Genomic DNA, 24439 nt, shown 5'->3' with positions numbered 1-24439 from the left:
GGATCGATGATGACAACAGGTTTCTGAGGACGCTGATTGACTCACAATAACCCCTCTGAGGTCCAGATAAGTCACCATCTTGACCACCGTGATGCTTTCAGTAAATGGCTAGCACTCTTGCATTTTAAAGGAAGACAGTGACAGTGCAGACAGGCTTTGATCTCCTAAATTTTGAGAGATGAGCAGTTGTCTGTCTGCAACATCTGTCCAGCTATTTGTGGCCATATTCTGTCTCTGAAAAACACTGTACTAGACCCTAGAGTGTACATTGAGTTGAAGTTCTGGGCTGTTTCATACCTGAAAGAAAGACTCAAAAGAGTTGGATGCAGTGAATTCATTAAAGAGAATCTCAATGATCCACTCTGAGGAATTGGCCATAAATATACAATGGGACAAAGGCAAGTAGAGATGGCAGGACTTGTGCCCACCCTGACTGCAAAATTTTGAGAGCTTTTGGATTCCGGTGCCTTTCCCAATTGAGGCAGCAATGCCTGCTTCTTTCCCATATTGTGAGAGTCATTCCTTTTCTCTTTGTTGCCTCTGAATAGATCATAAACCCTGCATGGTGCATCAATTCTACACGCCAATGGTCATCTCACACTCTAGGCACCATACCCAGTTGCTTTTCAGATCTGGATATTTTCAGCAATCCTCTCTTTCTATCATAATTATTCATTAGAAAAACTGAGAGAACTTTTGGAAAAAGTCCAGTTCAAATCTGTCTTTTTTCCAGCCTGCTCTGTAAAGATTGGGACCTTCACATTGTTTACATTGTTTGAATCTATTTGAGTGCTGAGAGATTCACATAGAGTATATTTTGCACAAAGACACAATTCCAATGCCCATCAAGTATTTCGCTTCCAGCCAGGCCTCCAAACCAATCACCTAGGGAAACAAATGGGAAACATGCCCATCAGGAGCATACAGAATGTAGCAGACACCTGAAGTTTTCATGTATAACGGGGGGAGGCAAGCACTTCTTTCAGCAACCAATTCCCATCTAACAGAAATTGATTCAGAGATTGGTTTCATATAACACACAGACACAATGAAAGAAAATCCCTAGGTTTCAGAAAAGATCAAGGGATTGGCTAAGATCACCAACACTGAACATGGGAAGGGAATTCGAAGGGAGAACACCTCCTTCTCTTCAAATGACAAACATCCTTCTGAAACAGAACTTGTGTCCTGGGCCCTGGGAAGACCAGCTATCCCTGTAGCAGTGCTGAGGAGTTCTACCCAGAAAGGTGAGTGGGTGCTAGTCTGGGCGGCCAGCCCGGGAAGAGAGCACAGCCCTTCCCGCCTCAGCTTCTGAGGCAGGGTCTCCCGTGTTTCACCAGACCCCTCCCTGCCCCCACTGCCGCTTCACTCTTGTCTCCTGGGCCCTGGGAAGACCAGCTACCCCTGTATCAGTGCTGAAGATTTCTACCTGGAGAGGTGAGTGGGTGCTAGCCTGGGCGGCCAGCCCGGGAAGAGAGCACAGCCCCTCCCCACTCAGCTTCTGTGGCAGGGTCTTCCGTGTTTCACCAGACCCCTCCCTGCCTCCACTGCCACTGCACTCTTGTCTCCTGGCCCCTGGGAATGCCAGCTATCCCAGCTGCAGTGCTGAGGAGCTCTATCCAGAGAGTGCTGAGGAGTTCTATCCAGAGAGTGCTGAGGAGTTTCATCCAGAGAGGTGGAGATGGGCAGGCACCAATGCAAGAATTCCTCCAATAACCTGAAAGGCAACATGACATCTCCAGAATCCAGGGAGCACGAAATGAGAAGAATTGAACACCCTACTCCAGAAGAAATAGAAGAAAATGACTCTAAGCGAATCTATATGAAAATAATAGAGGAACTTAAACAGGAGGTGAAAATCTGCTGGAGAGAAATGGAAGATAATTATAACAAAAAGATTGAGGAAATGAGTAAAGAAATGGAAGAGAAATATACCAAAAAGTTTGAAGAAATGAGTAAATCCGTAAATGAAATTCTGGGAAACCAAGAAAAAACAATCAAACAGGTAATGGAAACAGTTCAAGATTTGAAAACTGAAATGGAGTCAATGAAGAAATCATAAACCGAGGGCCGGCTGGCTATGGAAAATCTAGGTAAATGAACAGAGACTTCAGAAACAAGCATAACCAACAGAATACAAGAGATAGAAAAAAGAATCTCAGACTCTGAGGACACCATAGAGAAATTAAATACTCTGACCAAAGAAACCAGCAAATCCAACAAATTCTCATCACAAAACATTCAGGAATTGTGGGACACAATAAAAAAAACCAAATCTAAGAATAATAGGGATTGAAGAAGGAAAAGCGCAACCCAAGGAATTCAACATTGTCATCACTGCCTACAATAACCCAGACATCTAGCGACTCTTCACAACCACAACTCAAAGAAGAGATACACACTAACTCTACTACACACACACACAAAAAAAGGAATATCGTTCTTTAGATTGGGAAAGTTTTCTTCTATAATTTTGTTAAATATATTTTCTGGGCCTTTGATCTGCAGTTCTTCTCCTTCTTCAATCCCTATTATTCTTAGATTTGTTTTTTTTATTGTGTCCCAGATTTCTTGAATGTTTTGTGATGTGAATTTGTTGGATTTGCTGTTTTCTTTGATCAGAGCATTTATTTTCTCTATGATATCTTTAGACTCTGAGATTCATTCTTCTATCTCTTGTATTCTATTGGTTATGCTTGATTCTGTAGTCTCTGTTCATCTACCTAGGTTTTCCATATCCAGCCGGTTCTCGGTTTGTGTTTTCTTCATTGCCTCCATTTCAGTTTTCAATTCTTGAACTGTTTCCTTTACCTGTTTGATTGTTTTTTCTTGGTTTCTCAGGGTATCATTCATGGATTTACTCATTTCTTCAAACTTTTTGTTATATTTCTCATCCATTTCTATACTCATTTCTTCAAACTTTTTGTTATACTTCTCATCCAAATTTTTAAGGGAGTTATTCATATCCTGTTTAAGGGACTCCATTACTTTCATAATGGCACTTTTTCCCACTTCTTCTGGGTTAAGGTGTTCAAGTCCTTCTATTGTAGGGTCGTTGGGATCTGGTGTTTTCATGCTGTTTTTCAGATAGTTGGACCAGGTCTTGCCTTGGCATCTGACCATCTCTTCCTTCAAATGCTCTCTATTGGAACTTCTGGTACCGGGTCAGGTTCCCTTGGTGGGCAGGGACTTCACTGACAGAATGTCCAACTTTCCTCAGGCAGGCTATTGAAGCACAGGCACTCCCTCTTTTCGGGATGTGCCTACAGCCCAGGCCCAGCTCGCAAGGCAGCTGAGCTGGGGAAATTTTATGGCCCCAGTAGGGAAAGGAGAAATATAGGAGTTTGTACCTGGATGGAAACTGGGATGGCAGGCAGGAGAGCTTAGCAGGGTGGAGCCAGCACTGCAGGGTGACCTGGGAGTCTATGGGTTCAGGGAAAGTCCGAGCTCCTCCTCACCAGGCCCCTGCTGCTGGCCAGAAGCAAACTCACCCCTCCGATGGCCCTCTGCTAGAAGTCAGTGCCCCTTGCTGGTCAGGAATGTCGCTGAGCTGACACCAGGTCCACCTGTCCTCAGGGAGGCCTTTAAGGCCCAGGAACTGCCTCCTGCTGGGATGCGCCTACAGCCCAGGCCCAGAGCACAAGGCAACTGAGCTGGGGAATTTTTTAACCCCAGGGGGAAGGGAGAAATATAGGAATTTGTACCTGGATGGAAGCTGGGATGGCAGGCGGGAGAACTTAGCAGGGTAGAGCCAGCACTGCAGGGTGCCCTGGGAGTCTATGGGATTGGGGATAGTCTGAGCTCCTCCTCACCAGGCCCCTGCTGCTGGCCTGAAGCAAACTCACCCCTCCGATTTCCCTCTGGATGGAAGCCGGCATGGCAGGCAGTAGAGATTAGCAGGGTGGAGCCAGCACTGCAGGGTGACCTGGGAGTCTATGGGGTCAAGGAAAGTCTGAGCTCCTCCTCACCGGGCCCCTGCCACTGGCCAGAAGCAAACTCACACCTCCTATGGCCCTCTGGATGGAAGCCAGGATGGCAGGCGGGCCTGTACTATCTTTTGAAACCACCATCATATTCAATCATTGTGAGGCGTGGCAAATTTACGATGCTCAATATTTAAGCAACACATGATTCCAAAGGTTTTTCACCTGTCCTACATTTACCCAATATTTCTTTCCACCCATTTGGGGCAGTCCTCTTGCTTTGAATTGCAACAGTGATAATCCTGGAATGTAGATCTGTAGCAAAGCGAGAAGCAAGATAAGTGTTTGCCTACTCTGACTTGAATTTATGTGAATACAGGAATGACTTCCTCTGAGTTTCACAACAATTTTGTGAGATTTCCAGGATACTGGTGTGTCTGAACATGTCTGCTTTCAAAGAGAACCTGTTCAGTATGGAAATTTATCATATATGTTTAGTGAAAAACATTTTACCCTAAAACTGAAAAAGAGAAGGATTTAAAACAACCCTGAATTCAAAAGCGAACAGAAATTATCAGGGTCAATTCCAATATAATAATAACCATATGTGGCATTTGAGTTCAACCTTTGTAAATTCTCATGAAATAAAAGAGTATGGTGTCACAAAAGGCACACACACACACACACACACACACACACACACAAACAACCAACAAACAAAGAATTGAATTTGATATCATTGGTGAAAATTGGCTATTAGTTTGGATTCCACTGTGTTTTATCTCATGATAATAGCACTATTGACAGGCTTCATTCCTTTTAAACAGAAACAGTTTGCTTGGAGTTGTGGAAGAGACGATGTCAGGACAAATGAGTATGACCAATATGTGCCAAGTCCTCTAAATGCTCCTGTACATCGGCCACTAGAATTGCAATGGGAAAACAATTCTCTCCTCTTTATAAGGGTTTTGTCTAGAGGACAGAGAATGGAAGCTTTAGTAGAAGCAATCAGGAAGGAAAGGTGGCATTGTAAGACAAGCCAGATGATAGGAAAGAAGAAACAGTTACATGTTTGTTGGAAAGATTGGCTATGCTACGTAGTCTGCATAATGTGGATAACAAGGCAGACAGCATGGTGTAGAGAATTTAGCATCCCTGATCACTGTTATTTCTCTTCTGTTACAGAATAGAATCCTGGAGGTTACCTTATTCTTTGGGCAGAAAAGGTAAGCAATGAGTCTCTATCTCATGACTCATTAATTTTTGCTAACACTGGAGTTGTATTAAAGTCAACATCTTTGACTTCATGATTTCACAAACTATAATTTCTAGGATGATACTCTCCCTACAATTATGTTTTTCTTCTGGTCCAAGTTCTCAAGTCTGTAACACCTTTGACATACAAGGTCTCATGGAAGAATTTCCTCCTCGAGCTAGTGAAAAGATAAAGGAATATTATCATTGATTTCACAGTTATAAATTCAGTAACCTCAGGCATGTGAAGAATATTCAAAAAAGTCTGTTAAAGACACTGTCATATTCAATCCTTCTGAAATATGCTTAAGGTGAAATGCTAAATTTTCAAACATTTCATAATCCAACGTTTTTTCATCTGATCTTCACTCTTTCAACATGTCTTTCCACTATTCTGTGGCAGTCCTCTTCCTGAGAATTGCAACAGAGCCCACCCTTGAATGTAGCTTTCTAGCACACGACAAGCAAGAACCGAGAATAAGTGTTGTGCTATTTTGACTTGAATTTATGTGAATTTAAATGTGTCTTCCATTGAGGTTCACAACTTTTTTATCCGATGTCCAGGTTCGTGGTGCATCTGAGCATGTCTGATTTCAAGGGGAGCCATTCCAAAGAGCAGATTGATCATATATGCTTGGCAGAAAGCATTTCATCTAAACTCTGAAAAATAAGAATGTGGGGATCCAGTCTTGATTCCAATATAATACTTAACTAATATGATTTTGAAGGGGAAACTTTGCAGATTTTCATGAAATAAATGATCATGGTGTCCCAAGAGACACAGAAACACAGAACACTTCATAACAAACAAAAAATGAATTTTAATTCATTGGTGATATTTGCCTAGTATTGTTGGTTTCACTGGGTTTCCTCAAATTATGACAGTACAGTGAAAGCCATGAAGTTGAGGTTGTTAGGATAAGAATTTCATGATGAAAGCAATGTGAAAACTTGTAGCAATAACTACTATATCCATAAAGGTAAACTGAGGAAAGAATTATGTAGTAGACAGGGTGGAGGATAAGGCATAAGACAATTTTGATGATGATAATGATGGTGATGATGATGATGGTGATGATAATGACAAAGATGATGATGATGATCGATGATGCTGATAATGTTGTTGATGATGATTAGAATGACACAATGAAAGAGCAGGAACATGAAACTATCAAAACCATCCACCTTGAGTAGGTAATCAAGAAATCCAGGACCAGTTTTGAAATCTGAAACACATGAAGTACACCCTTATATTTTTGGTGCATTTTATTTATACTTTTCTTTTCTTGTCCATGAAACTAGTTATCCATATCAAATTCGACTCATCAAAATTATTGATGTTTGTATCTTTGTTTTCTGTTGGTGTGGCACAGTAGAGTGTTGATATTTTTTGATGACAAATGGGCTCTAAAGGATAGGAGAAAATGTCTTTGTGATCTCATTGATGCTTGACCTCAGTTGAGATCCTGAGAAAGAAGCCTGTTGCACAATGCTGTTCTACCTCTTCAATGCCAAAGTGTCTATCTATCACTGCTTTCCAGTATCACTGGGGATGCTCATGTGTCAAAAGCTGCCTTCTCTGGTTCGATGATGAAAACAGGTTTCTGAGGATGCTGATTGACTCACACATAACCCCTCTGATGTCCAGATAAGTTGCAGTCTTGACCACCGTGATGCTTCCAGAACATGGCTAGCACTCTTGCATTTTAAAGGAAGACAGTTAGAGTGCAGAAGGGCTTTGATCTCCTAAATTTTGAGAGATGAGGAGTTGTCTGTCTGCGACATCTGTCCAGGTCTTTGCGGTCATATTCTGCCTCTGAAAAGCACTGTACTAGACCCTAGAGTGTACATTAATTTGAAGTTATGGACTGTTACATGTCGGAAAGAAAGACTCAAAATAGTTGGAAGCAGAGAATTCATTACAGAGAATCTCAATGATCCCCTCTGATGAATTTGCCATAAATATACAATGGGACAAGGGCAAGAAAGATGGCAGGACTCGTGCCCACCCTGACTGCAAAATTTGGAGACTTTTTTGATTCCTGTGCCTTTCCCTATTGAGGCAGCAATGCCTGATATTTTCCCATATTGAGAGAGTCATTCCTTTTCTCTTTTTTGTCTCTGAATAGATCATACTCCATCCGTGGTGCATCAATTCTACATGCTAATGGTAATCTCACAGTCCAGCCACCATAACAAGTTGCTTTTCAGATCTGGATATTCTCAGCAGTTCTCTCTTTCTATTATAATTTCTCATTCAAAACTGAGAGAACTTTTTGATAAAGTCCAGTTCAAGTCTGTCTTTTTACCAGCCTCCTCTGTAAAGATTGGGACCTTCACATTGTTTACATTGTTTGGATCTATTTGCATGCTGAGTGCTTTACAAAGAATATATTTCGCAGAAAGACAAATATCCAATGTCCATCAAGCATTTTGCTTCCATCCAGGCGTCCAAAACAATCACCTGGGGAAATTAATGGGAAACATGCCCACGAGGAGCATAAAGAATGCAGCAGACACCTGAAGTTTTCATGTGTATAAATAAGAGAAATAACACTTATTTCTCTACTGTTACAGGACAGAAAGCCAGAGATTGTTCTATTATTTGTGCAGAAAAGGTACGTACTGAGTCTCTGTCTTTTGACTCACTAATGTTTGCTAACACTGAGGATTTCTAAAAGTCAACATGTTTGACATCATGACTGCGCAAATTCTAATTTCTAAGATCATACTCTCCTAATCATTATGGCTTGGTTCTGTCCATGCCCTCAAGTTGATCACTCTGCAGTTCTTTGACATACTAGGTCTCTTTGGAAATTCCCCTCTCCAGCTCTTGAAAAGATAAAGAAATATGACCCCGATTGCATACTTATCAATTGAGTGACCTCAGGTGTGTGAAGGATATTCAAAACTGTCTGTTCAAACTAGTATCATTTTCAATTATTCTGACGGATGGTAAATTTAAGATGCTCACTTTTCAAGCACCTCAGGATCCTAGGCTTTTTCACCTGACCTCCATTCTCGCAACCCTTCTTTTCCACCCTTTTGGGGCAGTCCTCTTCCTGAGAATTGCAACAGAGTCCACCCTTGAATGTAGCTTTTTAGCACACTGAGAAGCAAGATAAGTGTTGTGCTATTCTGACTTTAATTTATGTGAATTCAGAAATGTCTCCCTGTGAGGTTCAAAACAGGTTCCTGTTGCATCTGAGCATGTCTGATTTCATGGAGAGCCTCTCCAAATAGTGGATTGATCATATATATTTGGCAGGAAGCATTTTATCTAAATTCTGAAAAATTAGAGTGTGTCAACCAATCTGGACTTCTATATAAAAGTTACCTAATATGAAACTTGAAGGGGAACCTTTACAGATTTTCATGAAATAAAAGAGCATGGTGTTCCAAGAGACACAGAAACACAGAACACTCCATAACAAACATAAAATTGAATTTTAATTCATTGGTGATAATTGCCTATTATTGTTGGTTCTGTTGGGTTTTCTCTCGTGATAACAGTACAGTGAACGCCATGAAGTTGAGGTTGTTAGGATAAAAATTTCATGAAGAAAGCAACCTGGAAACTTGTGGGAATTATTGCAATAACCATAAAGGTAAACTGAGGAAATAATTGTGTGGAAGATAGGGAGAAGGACAAGGCATTAGACAATGATGATGGTGATAATGATGGTTTCCTGATGTTAATTATGATGATGATGTCTATGATGATGATGATGTAGGATGATTGTGATGATGATGATGATGATGATGGTGATGATAAGGATGACACAATGAAGTAGCAGGAATATGAAACTATTGAAAACTTCCACCTTGAGTAGATAATCAAGAAATCCAGGACCAGTTTTGCAATTTAAACATATGAAGTACACCCTTATATTTTTGGTGCATTTTATTTTACCCTTGTCTTCTTTTTGTCCATGAAGCTAGTTGTCAGGATCAAATTCGACTCATCAAAATTCTTGATATGTTTAGCTTTTTTTTCTGTTGGTGAGGCACAGTAGAGAGCTGATATTTTTTGATTACTAATGGGCTCTAAAGTATAGGAGAAAATGTCTTTGTGATCTCATTGATGTTTGACCTCAGTTGAGATCCTGAGAAAGAAGCCTGCTGCACAATGCTAATCTTTCTCTTCAAAGCCAAAGAGTCTATCTCTCACTGCTTTCCAGTATCACTGGGGATGCTCATGTGTCAAAAGCTGCCTTCTCTGGATCGATGATGACAACAGGTTTCTGAGGACGCTGATTGACTCACAATAACCCCTCTGAGGTCCAGATAAGTCACCATCTTGACCACTGTGATGCTTTCAGTAAATGGCTAGCACTCTTGCATTTTAAAGGAAGACAGTTATAGTGCAGACGGTCTTTGATCTCCTAAATTTTGAGAGATGAACAGTTTGCTGTCTGCGACATAGTTCCAGCTCTTTGTGGCCATATTCTGTCTTTGAAAATCACTGTACTAGACCCTAGAGTGTGCATTGATTTGAAGTTATGGGCTTTTACATGCCTGAAAGGAAGACTCAAAAGTGTTGGTGTAAAATACCCGATTCGGGTGTCCTCCCCTCGGTAACCCTGACACCCAAGAACCAAGCTCAGCCCCCACTGGATGCAAAAGCAAGAGGTCTTTTTTATGTTCACACTGGGCCTGTGGGTTCTGCAGTCACATGGAGAACTAAGCACCCTGGTCTGTGTTTTGGGGCAGATTATATAGGGTTGGGGCAGGCAGAAGCAAGGTACAGAAGCAGTTGCATGGTTACAGGGATCTCATTGGTCAGTTTGAATGAAGTGAGGGGTGAATTTGAGGGCATGGCCCTTGGCCTCCTGGCCGGGATCAAAGAAACCAGTTATCCCTTGGTCAATGGCTGGGATGAAAGAAACCAGATATCTCTTGGCCCCTGGCCGGGATCAAAGAAACCAGATAATAGCTGACCTGACCCCATCTAAAGCAAACATGGTGTTCCCCTCCCAGGCCAGGTATCTAACCAAAAATCTCCTGTTTTGCAGCCTGGTGAGGCTGTCCTCACCCTGACCTCAGATATCCTGTTTTCCTAAGCAAATGGAATGTTCCCATGAGAATAGGCCAGCTTTAGGTCTTGGGGGTCTTTCATTGGAATCAGTGAATTCTTTTTTTTTTTAATTTTATTAAATTATAAAAAGTTTCCATTTACGCCCCTCCTCCCAACGCCCTCCCACTCCCCCCTCCCTCTCCTCCTCCCTCTTTGTCCCCTAGGGAAGTCAGGGTCTCCTGCCCTGTGGGAAGTCCAAGTTCCTCCCCCCTCACTCCAGGTCCAGGAAGGTGAGCATCCAAACAGACTGGATCCCAAAAATCCAGTATATGCAGAGGAAACCAGTCCCAGTGTCATTGTCAATGGCTTCTCGGAAAGACTGCAGGCCAGCCACATTCAGAAAATCCGGCCACATTCAGAGAATCTGGTTGGATCACATGCTCGTTCAGTCACGGTCCATCTGGCCTTGGTAAACTCTCATTAGATCCGACCCCTTGTATCAGTGGGTGATAGTATCCCTCGTAGTCCTTCGTCATTTTCTTCCTCCTTTTGCTCCTCGTTTGGATCTTGGGGGGCTCAGTTCGGTGCTCCAACGCGGGCCTCCATCTGTATCATCATCCAACGCCAGATGAGGGATCTATGGTGATAAGCAAAATATTCATCAGTATGGTCACGGGCCAAGGCCGGTTCAGGCACCCCCTCCTCTGTCCAGAGAACAATCTGGGGATCTCTCCTTGGACCTGGGATCCCATATATAATCAAGTTTCCTGTAAACTCTAATATGACTCCCTTAGTTGAAATATATTCTTCCCTGATCCCACATTCATCCTTCCTCCCTTCCCCCCATCCCGGTCAACCGAGCTTTCTCCATTCCTCCCCTACTCCCTTCTCTCTAACCCTCTCCCCTTCCATCAACCCTCCCACCCCACCCCATGCACCCAAGGTTACCTGGGACTCTTGACTATTTCCTACCTCCTGGCGGATAGGTAAATAATCTTCATCAGGTTCGTCTTCTTATTTAGCTTCTCTAGGATCACGAATAATAGGCTCAAAGACCTTTATTTATGGTTAGAATCCACTTATGAGTGAATACATACCGTGTTCCTCTTTTTGGGTCTGGCTTACCTCACTCAGTAAAGCGTTTTCTATGTCCATCCATTTGCATGCAAAATTCAAGATGTCATTATTTTTTGCCGCTGAGTAAAACTCTAATGTGTATATGTTCCACACCTTTTTTAACCATTCTTCTATTGAGGGGCACCTAGGCTGTTTCCAGGTTCTGGTTATTACAAATAGTGCTGCTATGAACATAGTTGAACAAACGCTTTTGTAGTATGTTTGGGCATCTCTAGGGTATATTCCCAAGAGAGGAATTGCTGGGTCCTGAGGGAGGTTGACTCCCAGTTTCCTGAGAAACCTCCACACTGATTTCCAAAGTGGCTGCACAAGTTTGCATTCCCACCAACAATGGATGAGTGTTCCCCTCATTCCACATCCCCTCCAGCATAGGTTATCATTGGTGTTTTTAACTTTAGCTATTCTGACAGGTGTAAGATGGTATCTCAAAGTGGTTTTGATTTGCATTTCCCTGATCGCTAAGGAGGTTGAGCATGACCTTAAGTGTCTTCTGGCCATTCGAAGTTCATCTGTTGTGAATTCTCTGTTCAGATCAGTACCCCATTTTTTAATTGGGTTAATTAGAGTTTTAGTGTCTAGTTTCTTGAGTTCTTTGTATATTCTGGAGATCAGACCTTTGTCTGATGAGGGGTTGGTGAAGATCTTCTCCCAGTCAGAAGGCAGCCTTTTTGTCTTACTGACAGTGTCCTTTGCTTTACAGAAGCTTCTCAGTTTCAGCAGGTCCCATTTATTCATTGTTTCTCTTTTTGTCTGTGCTGCTGGGGTCCTACTTAGGAAGTGGCCTCCTGTGCCTATATCTTGTAGACTACTTCCCACTTTCTCTTCTATCAGGTTCAAAGTGGACAGATTGATGTTGATGTCTTTAATCCATTTGGACTTGAGTTTTGTGCAAGGTGATAGATATGGATCTATTTTCATTCTTCTACAGGTTGACATCCAGTTATGCCAGCACCATTTGTTAAAGACGCTTTCCTTCTTCCATTGTATACCTTTAGCTCCCTTGTCAAAAATTAGGTGTTCGTAGGTTTGAGGGTTAGTATCTGGGTCTTCTATTCGATTCCATAGGTCGACTTCTCTGTTCTTATGCCAATACCAAGCTGTTTTCAATACTGTAGCTCTGTAATAGAGTTTGAAGTCAGGGATAGTAATGCCTCCAGAAGTTCCTTTATTGTATAAGATTGTTTTGGCTATCCTGGGTTTTTTGTTTTTCCATATAAACTTAATTATTGTTCTCTCAAGGTCTGTGAAGAAGTTTGATGGGATTTTGATGGGGATTGCATTGAATCTGTAGATTGCTTTTGGTAGAATTGCCATTTTTACTATGTTGATTCTCCCAATCCAAGAGCAGGGGAGGTCTTTCCATTTTCTGGTATCCTCCTCAATTTCTCTTTTCAAAGGCTTAAAGTTCTTGTCAAATAGGTCTTTCACATCCTTGGTTAGAGTAACCCCAAGATATTTTATGGTGTTTGTGGCTATCGTGAAAGGTGATGTTTCTCTGATTTCCCTCTCCGTTTCTTTATCCTTTGTGTATAGGAGTGCCACTGATTTTTTGGAGTTGATCTTGTATCCTGCCACGTTACTAAAGGTGTTTATCAGCTGTAGGAGTTCTTTGGTAGAGTTTTTGGGGTCGCTTGTGTACACTATCATATCGTCTGCAAATAACGAAAGTTTCACTTCATCCTTTCCAATTCGAATCCCCTTGATCCCCTTATGTTGCCTTATTGCTATTGCTAGAACTTCAAGCACTATATTGAAGAGGTATGGAGAGAGTGGACAGCCTTGTCGTGTTCCTGATTTTAGTGGAAAGGCTTTGAGTTTCTCTCCATTCAATTTGATGTTAGCTGTCGGCTTGCTGTATATTGCTTTTATTATATTTAGGTATGATCCTTGTATCCCCAGTCTCTCCAACACCTTTATCATAAAAGGGTGTTGAATTTTGTCAAACGCTTTTTCAGCATCCAATGAAATGATCATATGATTTTTTTCTTTCCGTTTATTTATATGATGGATTACATTGATAGATTTGCGTATGTTGAACCATCCCTGCATCTCTGGGATGAAGCCTACTTGATCATAATGGATGATTTTTCTAATGTGTTCTTGGATTCGGTTTGCCAGTATTTTATTGAGAATTTTCGCATCGATGTTCATGAGTGAGATTGGCCTGTAATTCTCTTTCTTGGTTGTGTCTTTGTGTGGTTTTGGTATTAGGGTGACTGTAGCTTCATAAAAGGAGTTTGGCAGTGACTTTTCTTTTTCTATATTGTGGAATACATTAAGGAGTATAGGTATTAGCTCTTCCTGGAAGTTCTGGTAGAATTCTGCATTGAAACCATCTGGTCCTGGGCTTTTTTTGGTAGGGAGATTTTTGATAACAGCTTCTAGTTCTTCACGACTAACAGGTCTATTTAGATTGTTCACCTGGTCTTGGTTCAACTTTGGTATATGGTACTTATCTAAAAAAATGTCCATTTCTTTTACATTTTCCAACTTTGTGGCATATAAACTTTCGTAGTAAGATCTAATGATTCTCTGTATTTCCTCTGTGTCTGTGGTTATGTCCCCCTTTTCATTTCTGATCCTATTAATTTGCAAGTTCTCTCTCTGCTGTTTGATTAGTTTGGATAGGGGTTTGTCAATCTTGTTAATTTTCTCCAAGAACCAGCTTTTTGCTTCATTGATTCTTTGAATTGTTTTCTGTGTTTCTATTTTGTTGATTTCAGCCCTCAGTTTGATTATTTCCAGTCTTCTACTCCTCCTGGGTAAATCAGCTTCTTTTTTTTCTAGAGCTTTCAAGTGTGTTGTTAAGTCTCCAATGTGTGCTTTCTCTGTTTTCTTTAGGTGGGCACTTAGTGCTATGAACTTTCCTCTTAGCACTGCTTTCATTGTGTCCCATAGGTTTGAATACGTTGTGTCTTTGTTTTCATTATATTCAAGGAAGACTTTAATTTCTTTCTTTATTTCTTCCTTGACCCAGGGGTGATTTAGTAGTTGACTGTTCAACTTCCATGAGTTTGTTGGCTTCATGGGGGTACCATTGTTGTTGAATTCTAATTTTAATCCATGGTGATCTGACAAGACACAGGTGGTCACTAATATTTTTTTGTATCTGTGGAAGTTTGCTTTGTTACCAAGTATGTGGTCAATTTTCGAGAAGGTTCCATGAGCTGCAGAGAAGAAGGTATACTCTTTCCTATTTGGGTGGAGTGTTCTATAGATGTCTGTTAAGTCCATTTGATTCAGTACCTCCAGTAAATCTCTTATTTCTCTGTTAGGTTTCTGTCTGATTGACCTGTCCATTGGTGAGAGAGGAGTGTTGAAGTCTTCTACTATTAGTGTGTGTGGTTTGATGACTGCCTTGAGTTCTAGAAGAGTTTCTTTTACATATGTGGGTGCCTTTATATTAGGGGCATAGATATTCAAGATTGAGACTTCTTCCTGATGAATTGTTCCTGTTATGAGTATGAAATGTCCATCTCCATCTCTTCTGATTGATTTTAGTTTGAAGTCGATTTTGATAGATATTAGAATGGCCACACCCGCTTGTTTCTTAGGTCCATTTGCTTGGAAAACCTTTTCCCAACCCTTTACTCTGAGTAGGTGTCTGTCTTTGTGGTTGAGGTGTGTTTCTTGTAGACAGCAGAATGTTGGATCCTGTTTTCGTATCCAATCTCTAAGTCTGTGCCTCTTTATAGGTGAGTTGAGACCATTGATATTACGTGATATTAATGACCAGTGATCGATGACTCCGGTCATTTTTTTGGGTAGTAGCGTGTATGTGTTTTCCTTCTTTGAGTTGTGCTTGTGGAGGGTCGCTAAATGTCTGAGTTAATGTAGGCAGTGTTGGGAATGTTGGATTCCTTGGGTTGTGATTTTCCTTCTAGTATTCTCTGTAAGGCTGGATTAGTAGCTACGTATTGTTTAAATTTGTTTTTATCCTGGAATATTTTGTTTTCTCCGTTGATAGTGAACAATAGCTTGGCTGGGTAAAGTAGTCTGGGTTTGCATCCATTGTCTCTTAGTTTCTGCAGTACCTCTATCTAGGACCTTCTGGCTTTCATGGTTTCCATAGAGAAGTCTGGTGTAAGTCTGATAGGTTTACCTTTATAAGTTACTTGACCTTTTTCCTTTGCAGCTTTCAATATCCTTTCTTTAGTCTGAATGCTTTGTGTTTTGATTACTATATGACGAGGGGATGTTTTTTTTCTGATCCAGTCTATTCGGTGTTCTGTATGCTTCTTGAACCTTCATAGGAATATCGTTCTTTAGGATGGGAAAGTTTTCTTCTATAATTTTGTTGAGTATATTTTCTGGACCTTTGAAATGCAATTCTTCTCCTTCTTCTATTCCTATTATTCTTAGATTTGGTTTTTTTATTGTGTCCCACAGTTCCTGAATGTTTTGTGATGAGAATTTGTTGGATTTGCTGTTTTCTTTGGACAGAGTGTTTAATTTCTCTATGGTGTCCTCAGAGTCTGAGATTCTTTCTTCTATCTCTTGTATTCTATTGGTTAAGCTTGTTTCTGAAGTCTCTGTTCGTTTACCCAGATTTTCCATAGCCAGCCGGCCCTCGGTTTGTGATTTCTTCATTGACTCCATTTCAGTTTTCAAATCTTGAACTGTTTCTATTACCTGTTTGATTGTTTTTTCTTGGTTTCCCAGAATTTCATTTACGGATTTACTCATTTCTTCAAACTTTTTGGTATATTTCTCTTCCATTTCTTTACTCATTTCCTCAATTTTTTTGTTATACTTATCTTCCATTTCTTTACGGCAGATTTTCACCTCCTGTTTAATTTCCTCTATTATTTTCATAAAGAAGTGCTTAGAGTCAATTTCTTCTATTTCTTCTGGCGTAGGGTGTTCAATTCTTCTAGTTTCGTGCTCCCTGGATTCTGGCGGTGTCATGTTGCCTTTCAGGTTGTTGGAGGAATTCTTGCATTGGCGCCTGCCCATTTCTTCCACTCTGGATGAAACTCCTCAGCACTTTCTGGATAGAACTCCTCAGCACTCTCTGGGTAGGACTTCACAGCACTCTCTGGATAGAGCTCCTCAGCCCTCTCTGGGAAGAACTGCTCAGCAGGGCAACAGGGCTAGCTGGTCTTCCCAGGACTCAGGAGACAAAGGGCCCGCAGCAGTGGGGGGAGGGGAGGGGTCCCTTGGAACACCAAAGACCCTGCTGCAGATGCTGGGGGGGGGCTGTGCTCTCTTCCGGGGCAGTGGTGAGCACCCACTCACCTCTCTGGGAAGAACTGCTCAGCAGGGCAACAGGGCTAGCTGGTCTTCCCAAGACTCAGGAGACAATGGGCCCGCAGCAGTGGGGGGAGGGGAGGGGTCCCTCGGAACACCGAAGACCCTGCCGCAGAAGCTGAGGGGAGGAGGGCTGTGCTCCCTTCCCAGACAGGCAGGCAGGCTGCCCAGGCTAGCACCCACTCACCTCTCTGGGAAGAACTGCTCAGCAGGGCAACAGGGCTAGCTGGTCTTCCCAGGACTCAGGAGAAAAAGGGCCCGCAGCAGTGGGGGGAGGGGAGGGGTCCCTTGGAACACCGAAGACCCTGCCGCAGAAGCTGAGGGGGGGAGGGCTGTGCTCCCTTCCCAGACAGGCAGGCAGGCTGCCCAGGCTAGCACCCACTCACCTCTCTGGGAAGAACTGCTCAGCAGGGCAACAGGGCTAGCTGGTCTTCCCAGGACTCAGGAGACCGGAATCAGTGAATTCTTTACAGAGAATTTCAATGATCCTCTCTGAATAATTGGCCATAAATATACAATGAGACGAGGGCAAGAAGAGATGGCAGGACCCGTGACCACCCTGACTACAAAATTTTGAGAGCATTTGGATTCCTGTGCCTTTCCCAATTGAGGCAGCAATGCCTGCTTCTTTCCCATATAGTGAGAGTCATTCCTTTTCTCTTTGTTGTCTCTGAATAGATCATAAACCCTGCATGGTGCATCAATTCTACATGCCAATGTAGAATCTCACACTCCAGGCACCATACCCAGTTGCTTTTCAGATCTGGATATTTTCAGCAATCCTCTCTTTCTATCATAATTTTTCATTAGAAAAACTGAGAGAACTTTTGGATAAAGTCCAGTTCAAATCTGTCTTTCTACCAGCCTGCTCTGTAAAGATTGGGACCTTCACGTTGTTTACATTGTTTGAATCTATTTGCATGCTGAGAGATTCACATAGAGTATATTTTGCACAAAGACACAATTCCAATGTCCATCAAGCATTTCGCTTCCAGCCAGGCCTCCAAACCAATCACCTGGGGAAACAAATGGGAAACATGCCCATCAGGAGCATACAGAATGCAGCAGACTCCTGAAGTTTTCATGTATAACGGGGGGAGGCAAGCACTTCTCTCAGCAAACAATTCTCATCATACAGAAAATGATTCAGAGATAGGTTTCATATAACACACAGACACGATGAAGGAAATCTCTAGGTTTCAGAAAAGATCAAGGGATTGGCTAAGATCACCAACACTGTACATGGGAAGGGATAACACCTCCTTCTCTTCAAATGACATACATCCTTGTAACAAGAAAGGGCCGGGCCTGTTTGTTTGTCTTTCTGTCCTGCCCAGGCCCCTGCTGTTTAGTCCCAGAGAAAAATCACACAAGAGATCTCTATAAGTTATAATGTTGATTGGCCCATTAGGTCAGGCTTCTTACTGGCTTACTCTTACATCTTGATTAACCCATTTTTCTGATCTATGTTAGCCATGTGGCTATGTACCTTTTTCTGTGGGGCAGCTCACATTCTGTTGCTTTGGTGGTCTGGGCAGGAGTGGGAGGAATCAGCTTCCCCCTCCCCGGAATTCTCCTGCTCTCCTTGCATCATTTCCACTTCATGTCTGATTTTCCCACTTATACTTCCTGCCTGGCCAATCAGCATTTTATTTAAAACATGATTGACAGAATACAGACAATTCAGCTGCACCACATCCTTATGAAACAGAACTTAGGAAAGGAATTGATTGTCATCCACCAGTTTAGTTCTTGTTGTCATTTCCTATACTTCAGAGAAATATGTATTGCACACATTACATATTCAAAGCTTTTCCCTTTCTTGGGATTCGGTGGAGTTGCCTAAAGTCCAGACATTGTCTGTTCTTGGATGGATGTCTCTGTTTTATCTATCATTCCATAATGTCACTGTGCTGCTAGGGTGAAAGCCATTTTCACATGAGGAACCATAGGATGATAAGCACCAAGGGAACTGTTTGCCTGGCCATGTCTTCTTAAAGATATGAAAGCAGCCTCATAGGTACTGTTAGACCTCATCCTTCATAAAGAAGAAACCGTGTGCTAGGAGATGTGGAAGAGATGTCAGGACAAATGAGTGTGAACCATATGTGCCATGTCCTCCCCATTCTACCGTCCTTCTGCCATTAGTATATCAAAGTGAAAACAAGTGTTTCCACTGAGGTTATTGTCTAAAGGGTAGAGACTGACAGCTTGAATAGAAGCTAAAAGTAATAAAAAAGTCATGATAGGGCAAGCCAAAATAAAGGAAGGAAAAAACAGGTAAATGATGGTTGTAAAGGTTGAGTATGCTAGGTAGTCTGCATAAGGCTAAGCAGAGAGTGTTGTGCTTAGAAATTAGCAACCCTGATAACTCTTACTTCTCTGCTGTTACAGGACAAAAAGCCAGAGATTGTCCAATTCTTTGTGCAGAAATGGTAAGCACTGAGTCTCTGTCTTTTGACTCACTGATGTTTGCTAACTCTGGGGATTTCTAAAATTCATCATCTTTGATTTCATGACTGCACAAACTCTAATTTCTAAGATCATACTCTCCTGACCATTATGTCTTTGGTCCTGACCATGTCCTCAAATCTAGCACTCTGCAGTCCTTTCATATACTAAGTCTCTTTGTGGAATTCCTTTCTCCAGCTAGTGAAAAGATAAAGAAATATGATCACCGATTGTACACTTATCAATTGGTTGACCTCAGGTGTGTGAAGGATATTCAAAACTGTTCAAAACACAGTCATTTTCAATTCTACTGACGGATGGTAAATTTAAGATACTCACTTTTCAAACACCTCATGATCCTAAGCTTTTTTACCTGACCTCCATTCACCCAACCCTTCTTTCTATCCTTTTGGTACAATCCTCTTCCTGAGAATTGCAACAGAGCCCACTCTTGAATGTAGCTTTTTAGCACACTGAGAAGCTAGATAAGTGTTGTGCTATTCTGATTTTAATTTATGTGAATTCAGAAATGTCTCCCTGTGAGGTTCAAAACTCTTTTGTCAGATGTGCAGGTTCCTGGTGCATCTGAATGTGTCTGATTTCACAGAGGGCCTCACCAAAAAGCAGGTTGGTCATATATGTTTGGCAGGAATCATTTTATCTAAAATCTAAAAAATAAGAGTGTGTCAACCAATCTGGACTTCTATATAATAGTTACCTAAAATGAAACTTGAAGGGGAACCTTTGCAGATTTTCATGAAATAAAAGAGCATGGTGTCCCAAGACACACAGAAACACAGAATACTCCATAACAAACACAAAATTGAATTTTAATTCATTGGTGATAATTTTCTATTATTGTTGGTTCTGTTTGGTTTCCTCTCAAGATAACAATAATGAAAGCCATTAAGTTGAGGTTCTTAGGATAAAAAGTTCATGATGAAAGCAACCTGGAAACTTGTGAGAATACTGCAATGTCCATAAAGGTAGACTAAGGTAGATGGAGAGGAGGATAAGGCATTAGACAACGATGATGGTGATAATGATGCTTTCCTGATGTTGTTGATGATGATGATCATGACACTGATGAAGATGATGATGGATGATGGTGACAATGATGATGATGGTGATGATAAGGATGATACTCTAAAGTAGCAGGAATATGAAATTATCGAACACTTTCACCTTGAGTAGATAATCAAGAAATCCAGGACCAATTTTGCAATTTGAAACATATGAAGTTCATGCCTATATTTTTGGTGCATTTTATATTATACTTGTCTTCTTTTTGTCCATTAAGTTCATTGTCAATATCAAATATGACTCATCAAAATTCTTGATGTGTTTACCTTTGTTTTCTGTTGGAGTGGCACAGTAGAGAGCTGATATTTTTGATTATTAATGGGCTCTAAAGAATACGCGAAAATGTCTTTGTGATCTCATTGATGTTTGACCTCAGTTGAGATCCTGAGAAAGAAGCCTGCTGCACAATGCTGATCTTCCTCTTCAAAACCAAAGCATCTATCTCTCACTGCTTTCCAGTATCACTGGGGAAGCTCATGTGACAAAAGCTGCCTTCTCTGGATCGATGATGACAAAAGGTTTCTGAGGACGCTGATTGACTCACAATAACCCCTCTGAGGTCTAGATAAGTTGCAGTCTTGACCGCCGTGATGCTTCCAGAACATGGCTAGCACTCTTGATTTTAAAGGAAGACAGTTCCAGTGCAGACGGGCTTTGATCTCCTAAATTTTGAGAGATGAGCAGTTGACTGTCTGCGACATCTGTCCAGCTTTTTGCAGCCATTTTCTGCTTCTGAAAAGCACTGTACTAGACCCTAGAGTGTACATTGATTTGAAGGTATGGGCTGTTACATGCCTGAAAGAAAGACTCAGAAGAGTTGGAAGCAGTCAGTTCAAAAAAGAGAATCTCAATGATCCTCTCTGATGAATTGGCCATAAATATACAATGTCACAAGGGCAAGAAGAGATGGCAGGACTCGTGCCCACCCTGAAAACAAAATTTTGAGAGCTTTTGGATTCCTGTGCCATTCCCAATTGAGGCAGCAATGCCTGTTTCTTTCCCATATTGTGAGAGTCATTCTTTTTCTTTTTGTTTTCTCTGAATAGATCATAGACCCTGCATGGTGCATCAATTCTACATGCCAATGGTCATCTCACTCTCCAGGCATCATACCCAGTTGCTTTTCAGATCTGGATATTCTCAGCAATCCTCTCTTTCTATAATAATTTCTCATTAAAAAAACTGAGAGAACTTTTGGATAAAGTTCAGTTCAAATCTGTCTTTCTTCCAGCCTGCTGTGTAAAGATTGGGACCTTCACGTTGTTTATATTGTTTGGATCTATTTGAGTGCTGAGAGATTCACATAGAGTATATTTTGCACTAAGACACAATTCCTATGTCCATTAACCATTTTCCTAACAACCAGGACTCCAAGCCAATCACCTGGGTAAACAAATGCAAACATGCCCACGAGGAGCATATAGAATGCAGCAGACACCTGTAGTTTTCATGTGTAATGGGGGGAGGCAAGCACTTCTCTCAGCAAACAATTCCCATCTAACAGAAAATGATTCAGAGATAGATTTCATATAACACACAGACACAATGAAAGAAAATCACTAGGGTTCACAAAAGACAAGAGACAGGCTAAGATCACCAGCACTGTACATGGGAAGGGAATTCGAATGGAGAATACCTCTTCTTCAAATTTCATGCATCCTCTGAAACAGAACATAGGATTGGAACTGATTGCCATCCACCAGTTTAGTTCATGTTGTCATTTCGTATACTTCAGAGAAATAAGTATTGCACACATTACATATTCAAAACTGTTCCCTTTCTTGGCATTCAGTGGAGTTGCCTAAAGTGCAGACATTGTCTGTTCTTGGATGGATGTCTCTGTTTTATCTCTCATTCTGTAAGACCCTTGAGGTGTTAGGGTGAAAGCCATTTTCACATGAGGAACCAGAGGATGATATGCACCAAGGGAACTGTTTGCTCGACCATGTCTTCTTAAAATATGAATGCAGCCTCATAGGTACTATTAGTCTTAATCCTTCCTAAAGCAGATACCGTGTGCTAGGAGAAGTGGAAGAGAAGATGTCAGGACAAATGAGTGTGAACCATATGTGCCATGTCCTCCCCATGCTACTGTCCATCTGCCATGAGTATATCAAAGGGAAAACAATTGATTCCACTTAGATTATTGTCTAATGGACAGAGACTGGCAGCTTTGGTAGAAGCAAACAAGAATGAAAGGTTCATAAGACAAGCCAAAATACAGAAAGGAAAAATCAGGTAAATGTTCATTGGAAAACTTGAGTATGCAAGGTAGACTGCATAAGGCTATGAAGACAGTGTTCTGCGGAGAACTTAGCATCCCTGATAACTCTTATTTCTCTACTGTTACAGGAGAGAAAGCCAGAGATCGTCCTCTTCTTTGTGCAGAAAACGTAAGCACTGAGTCTCTGTCTTTTGACTCGCTAATGTTTGCTAACACTGGGAATTTGTAAAAGTCAACATCTTTGACTTCATGACTGCACAAACTCTAATTTCTAAGATCATACTCTCCTGACCATTATGTCTTTGGCCCTGCCCTTGTCCTCAAGTCTATCACTCTGCAATCCTTTGACATACTAGGTCTCTTTGGGGAATTCACCTCTCCAGCTAGTGAAAAAAATAAAGAAATATGACCACCGATTGCATACTTATCAATTGAGTGACCTCAGAAGTGTGAAGGATATTTAAAATTGTCTGTTCAAACCACCATCATTTTCAAATCTTCTGACGGATGGTAAATTTAAGATGCTCACTTTTCAAGCATCTAATGATCCTATGGTTTTTCACCTACCCTCCATTCACCCAACACTTCTTTCCACCCTTTTGTGGAAGTCCTCTTCCTGAGAATTTAAACAGAGCCCACCCTTGAATGTAGCTTTTTAGCACACCGAGAAGCAAGATAAGTGTTGTGCTATTCTGACTTTAATTTCTGTGAATTCAGAAATGTCTCCCTGTGAGGTTCACAACTCTTTTGTCAGATGTCCAAGTTCCTCATGCATCTGAGCATGTCTGATTTCATGGAGGGCCTCTCCAAATAGCAGGTTGATCATATATATTTGTCAGGAAGCATTTTATCTAAAATCTGAAAAATAAAAGTGTGTCAACCAATCTGGACTTCTATATAATAGTTACCTAAAATGACTTGAAGGGGAACATTTGCAGATTTTCATGAAATAAAAGAACATGGTGTCCCAAGAGACACAGAAACACAGAACACTCCATAAGAAACATAAAATTAAATTTTAATTCATTGGTGATAACTGCCTATTATTGTTGGTTCTGTTGGGTTTTCTCTCGTGATAACAGTACAGTGAACGCCATGAAGTTGAGATTGTGAGGATAAAAATTTCATGATGAAAGCATCCTGGAAACTTGTGGGAATAATGGCAATGTCAATAAAGGTAAACTGAGGAAATAATTGTGTGGTAGACAGGGAGGAGTATAAGGCATTAGACAATGTTGATGGTGATAATGATGGTGTTCATGATGTTGATGATGATGATGATGATGATGACGAAGATGATGATGATGATGGATGATGGTGATGATGATGATGGTGATGATAAGGATGATACTCTAAAGTAGCAGGAATATGAAATTATCGAACACTTTCACCTTGAGTAGATAATCAAGAAATCCAGGACCAATTTTGCAATTTGAAACATATGAAGTTCATGCCTATATTTTTGGTGCATTTTATATTATACTTGTCTTCTTTTTGTCCATTAAGTTCATTGTCAATATCAAATATGACTCATCAAAATTCTTGATGTGTTTACCTTTGTTTTCTGTTGGAGTGGCACAGTAGAGAGCTGATATTTTTGATTATTAATGGGCTCTAAAGAATACGCGAAAATGTCTTTGTGATCTCATTGATGTTTGACCTCAGTTGAGATCCTGAGAAAGAAGCCTGCTGCACAATGCTGATCTTCCTCTTCAAAACCAAAGCATCTATCTCTCACTGCTTTCCAGTATCACTGGGGAAGCTCATGTGACAAAAGCTGCCTTCTCTGGATCGATGATGACAAAAGGTTTCTGAGGACGCTGATTGACTCACAATAACCCCTCTGAGGTCTAGATAAGTTGCAGTCTTGACCGCCGTGATGCTTCCAGAACATGGCTAGCACTCTTGATTTTAAAGGAAGACAGTTCCAGTGCAGACGGGCTTTGATCTCCTAAATTTTGAGAGATGAGCAGTTGACTGTCTGCGACATCTGTCCAGCTTTTTGCAGCCATTTTCTGCTTCTGAAAAGCACTGTACTAGACCCTAGAGTGTACATTGATTTGAAGGTATGGGCTGTTACATGCCTGAAAGAAAGACTCA

At 41.2% G+C, this 24439-nt stretch overlaps 5 non-coding genes across 5 annotated transcripts; all 5 read left to right on the top strand.

Moving 5' to 3' along the window:
• On the top strand, positions 1-64 carry LOC148118107 (small nucleolar RNA SNORD109A). Its single transcript, XR_015736509.1, has one exon. It is a non-coding gene; the product is annotated as a small nucleolar RNA SNORD109A (small nucleolar RNA).
• A 6694-nt stretch (positions 65-6758) lies between these two features.
• On the top strand, positions 6759-6823 carry LOC148118106 (small nucleolar RNA SNORD109A). Its single transcript, XR_015736586.1, has one exon. It is a non-coding gene; the product is annotated as a small nucleolar RNA SNORD109A (small nucleolar RNA).
• Positions 6824-9398: 2575 nt separating this feature from the next.
• LOC148118105 (small nucleolar RNA SNORD109A) lies at positions 9399-9462 on the top strand. The gene has a single exon (XR_015736508.1). It is a non-coding gene; the product is annotated as a small nucleolar RNA SNORD109A (small nucleolar RNA).
• An 11152-nt stretch (positions 9463-20614) lies between these two features.
• Positions 20615-20678, top strand: LOC148118104 (small nucleolar RNA SNORD109A). Its single transcript, XR_015736581.1, has one exon. It is a non-coding gene; the product is annotated as a small nucleolar RNA SNORD109A (small nucleolar RNA).
• A 3449-nt stretch (positions 20679-24127) lies between these two features.
• On the top strand, positions 24128-24191 carry LOC148118103 (small nucleolar RNA SNORD109A). The gene has a single exon (XR_015736580.1). It is a non-coding gene; the product is annotated as a small nucleolar RNA SNORD109A (small nucleolar RNA).
• The last annotated feature ends 248 nt before the right edge of the window (positions 24192-24439 follow it).

This window comes from Myodes glareolus, chromosome 24, assembly GCF_982192425.1.
Source record: "Myodes glareolus chromosome 24, mMyoGla1.1, whole genome shotgun sequence".
NCBI lineage: Eukaryota > Metazoa > Chordata > Mammalia > Rodentia > Cricetidae > Myodes > Myodes glareolus.
The sequence above is the reverse complement of the archived record's forward strand: the minus strand, read 5'-3'. Positions and strand labels throughout refer to the sequence as shown.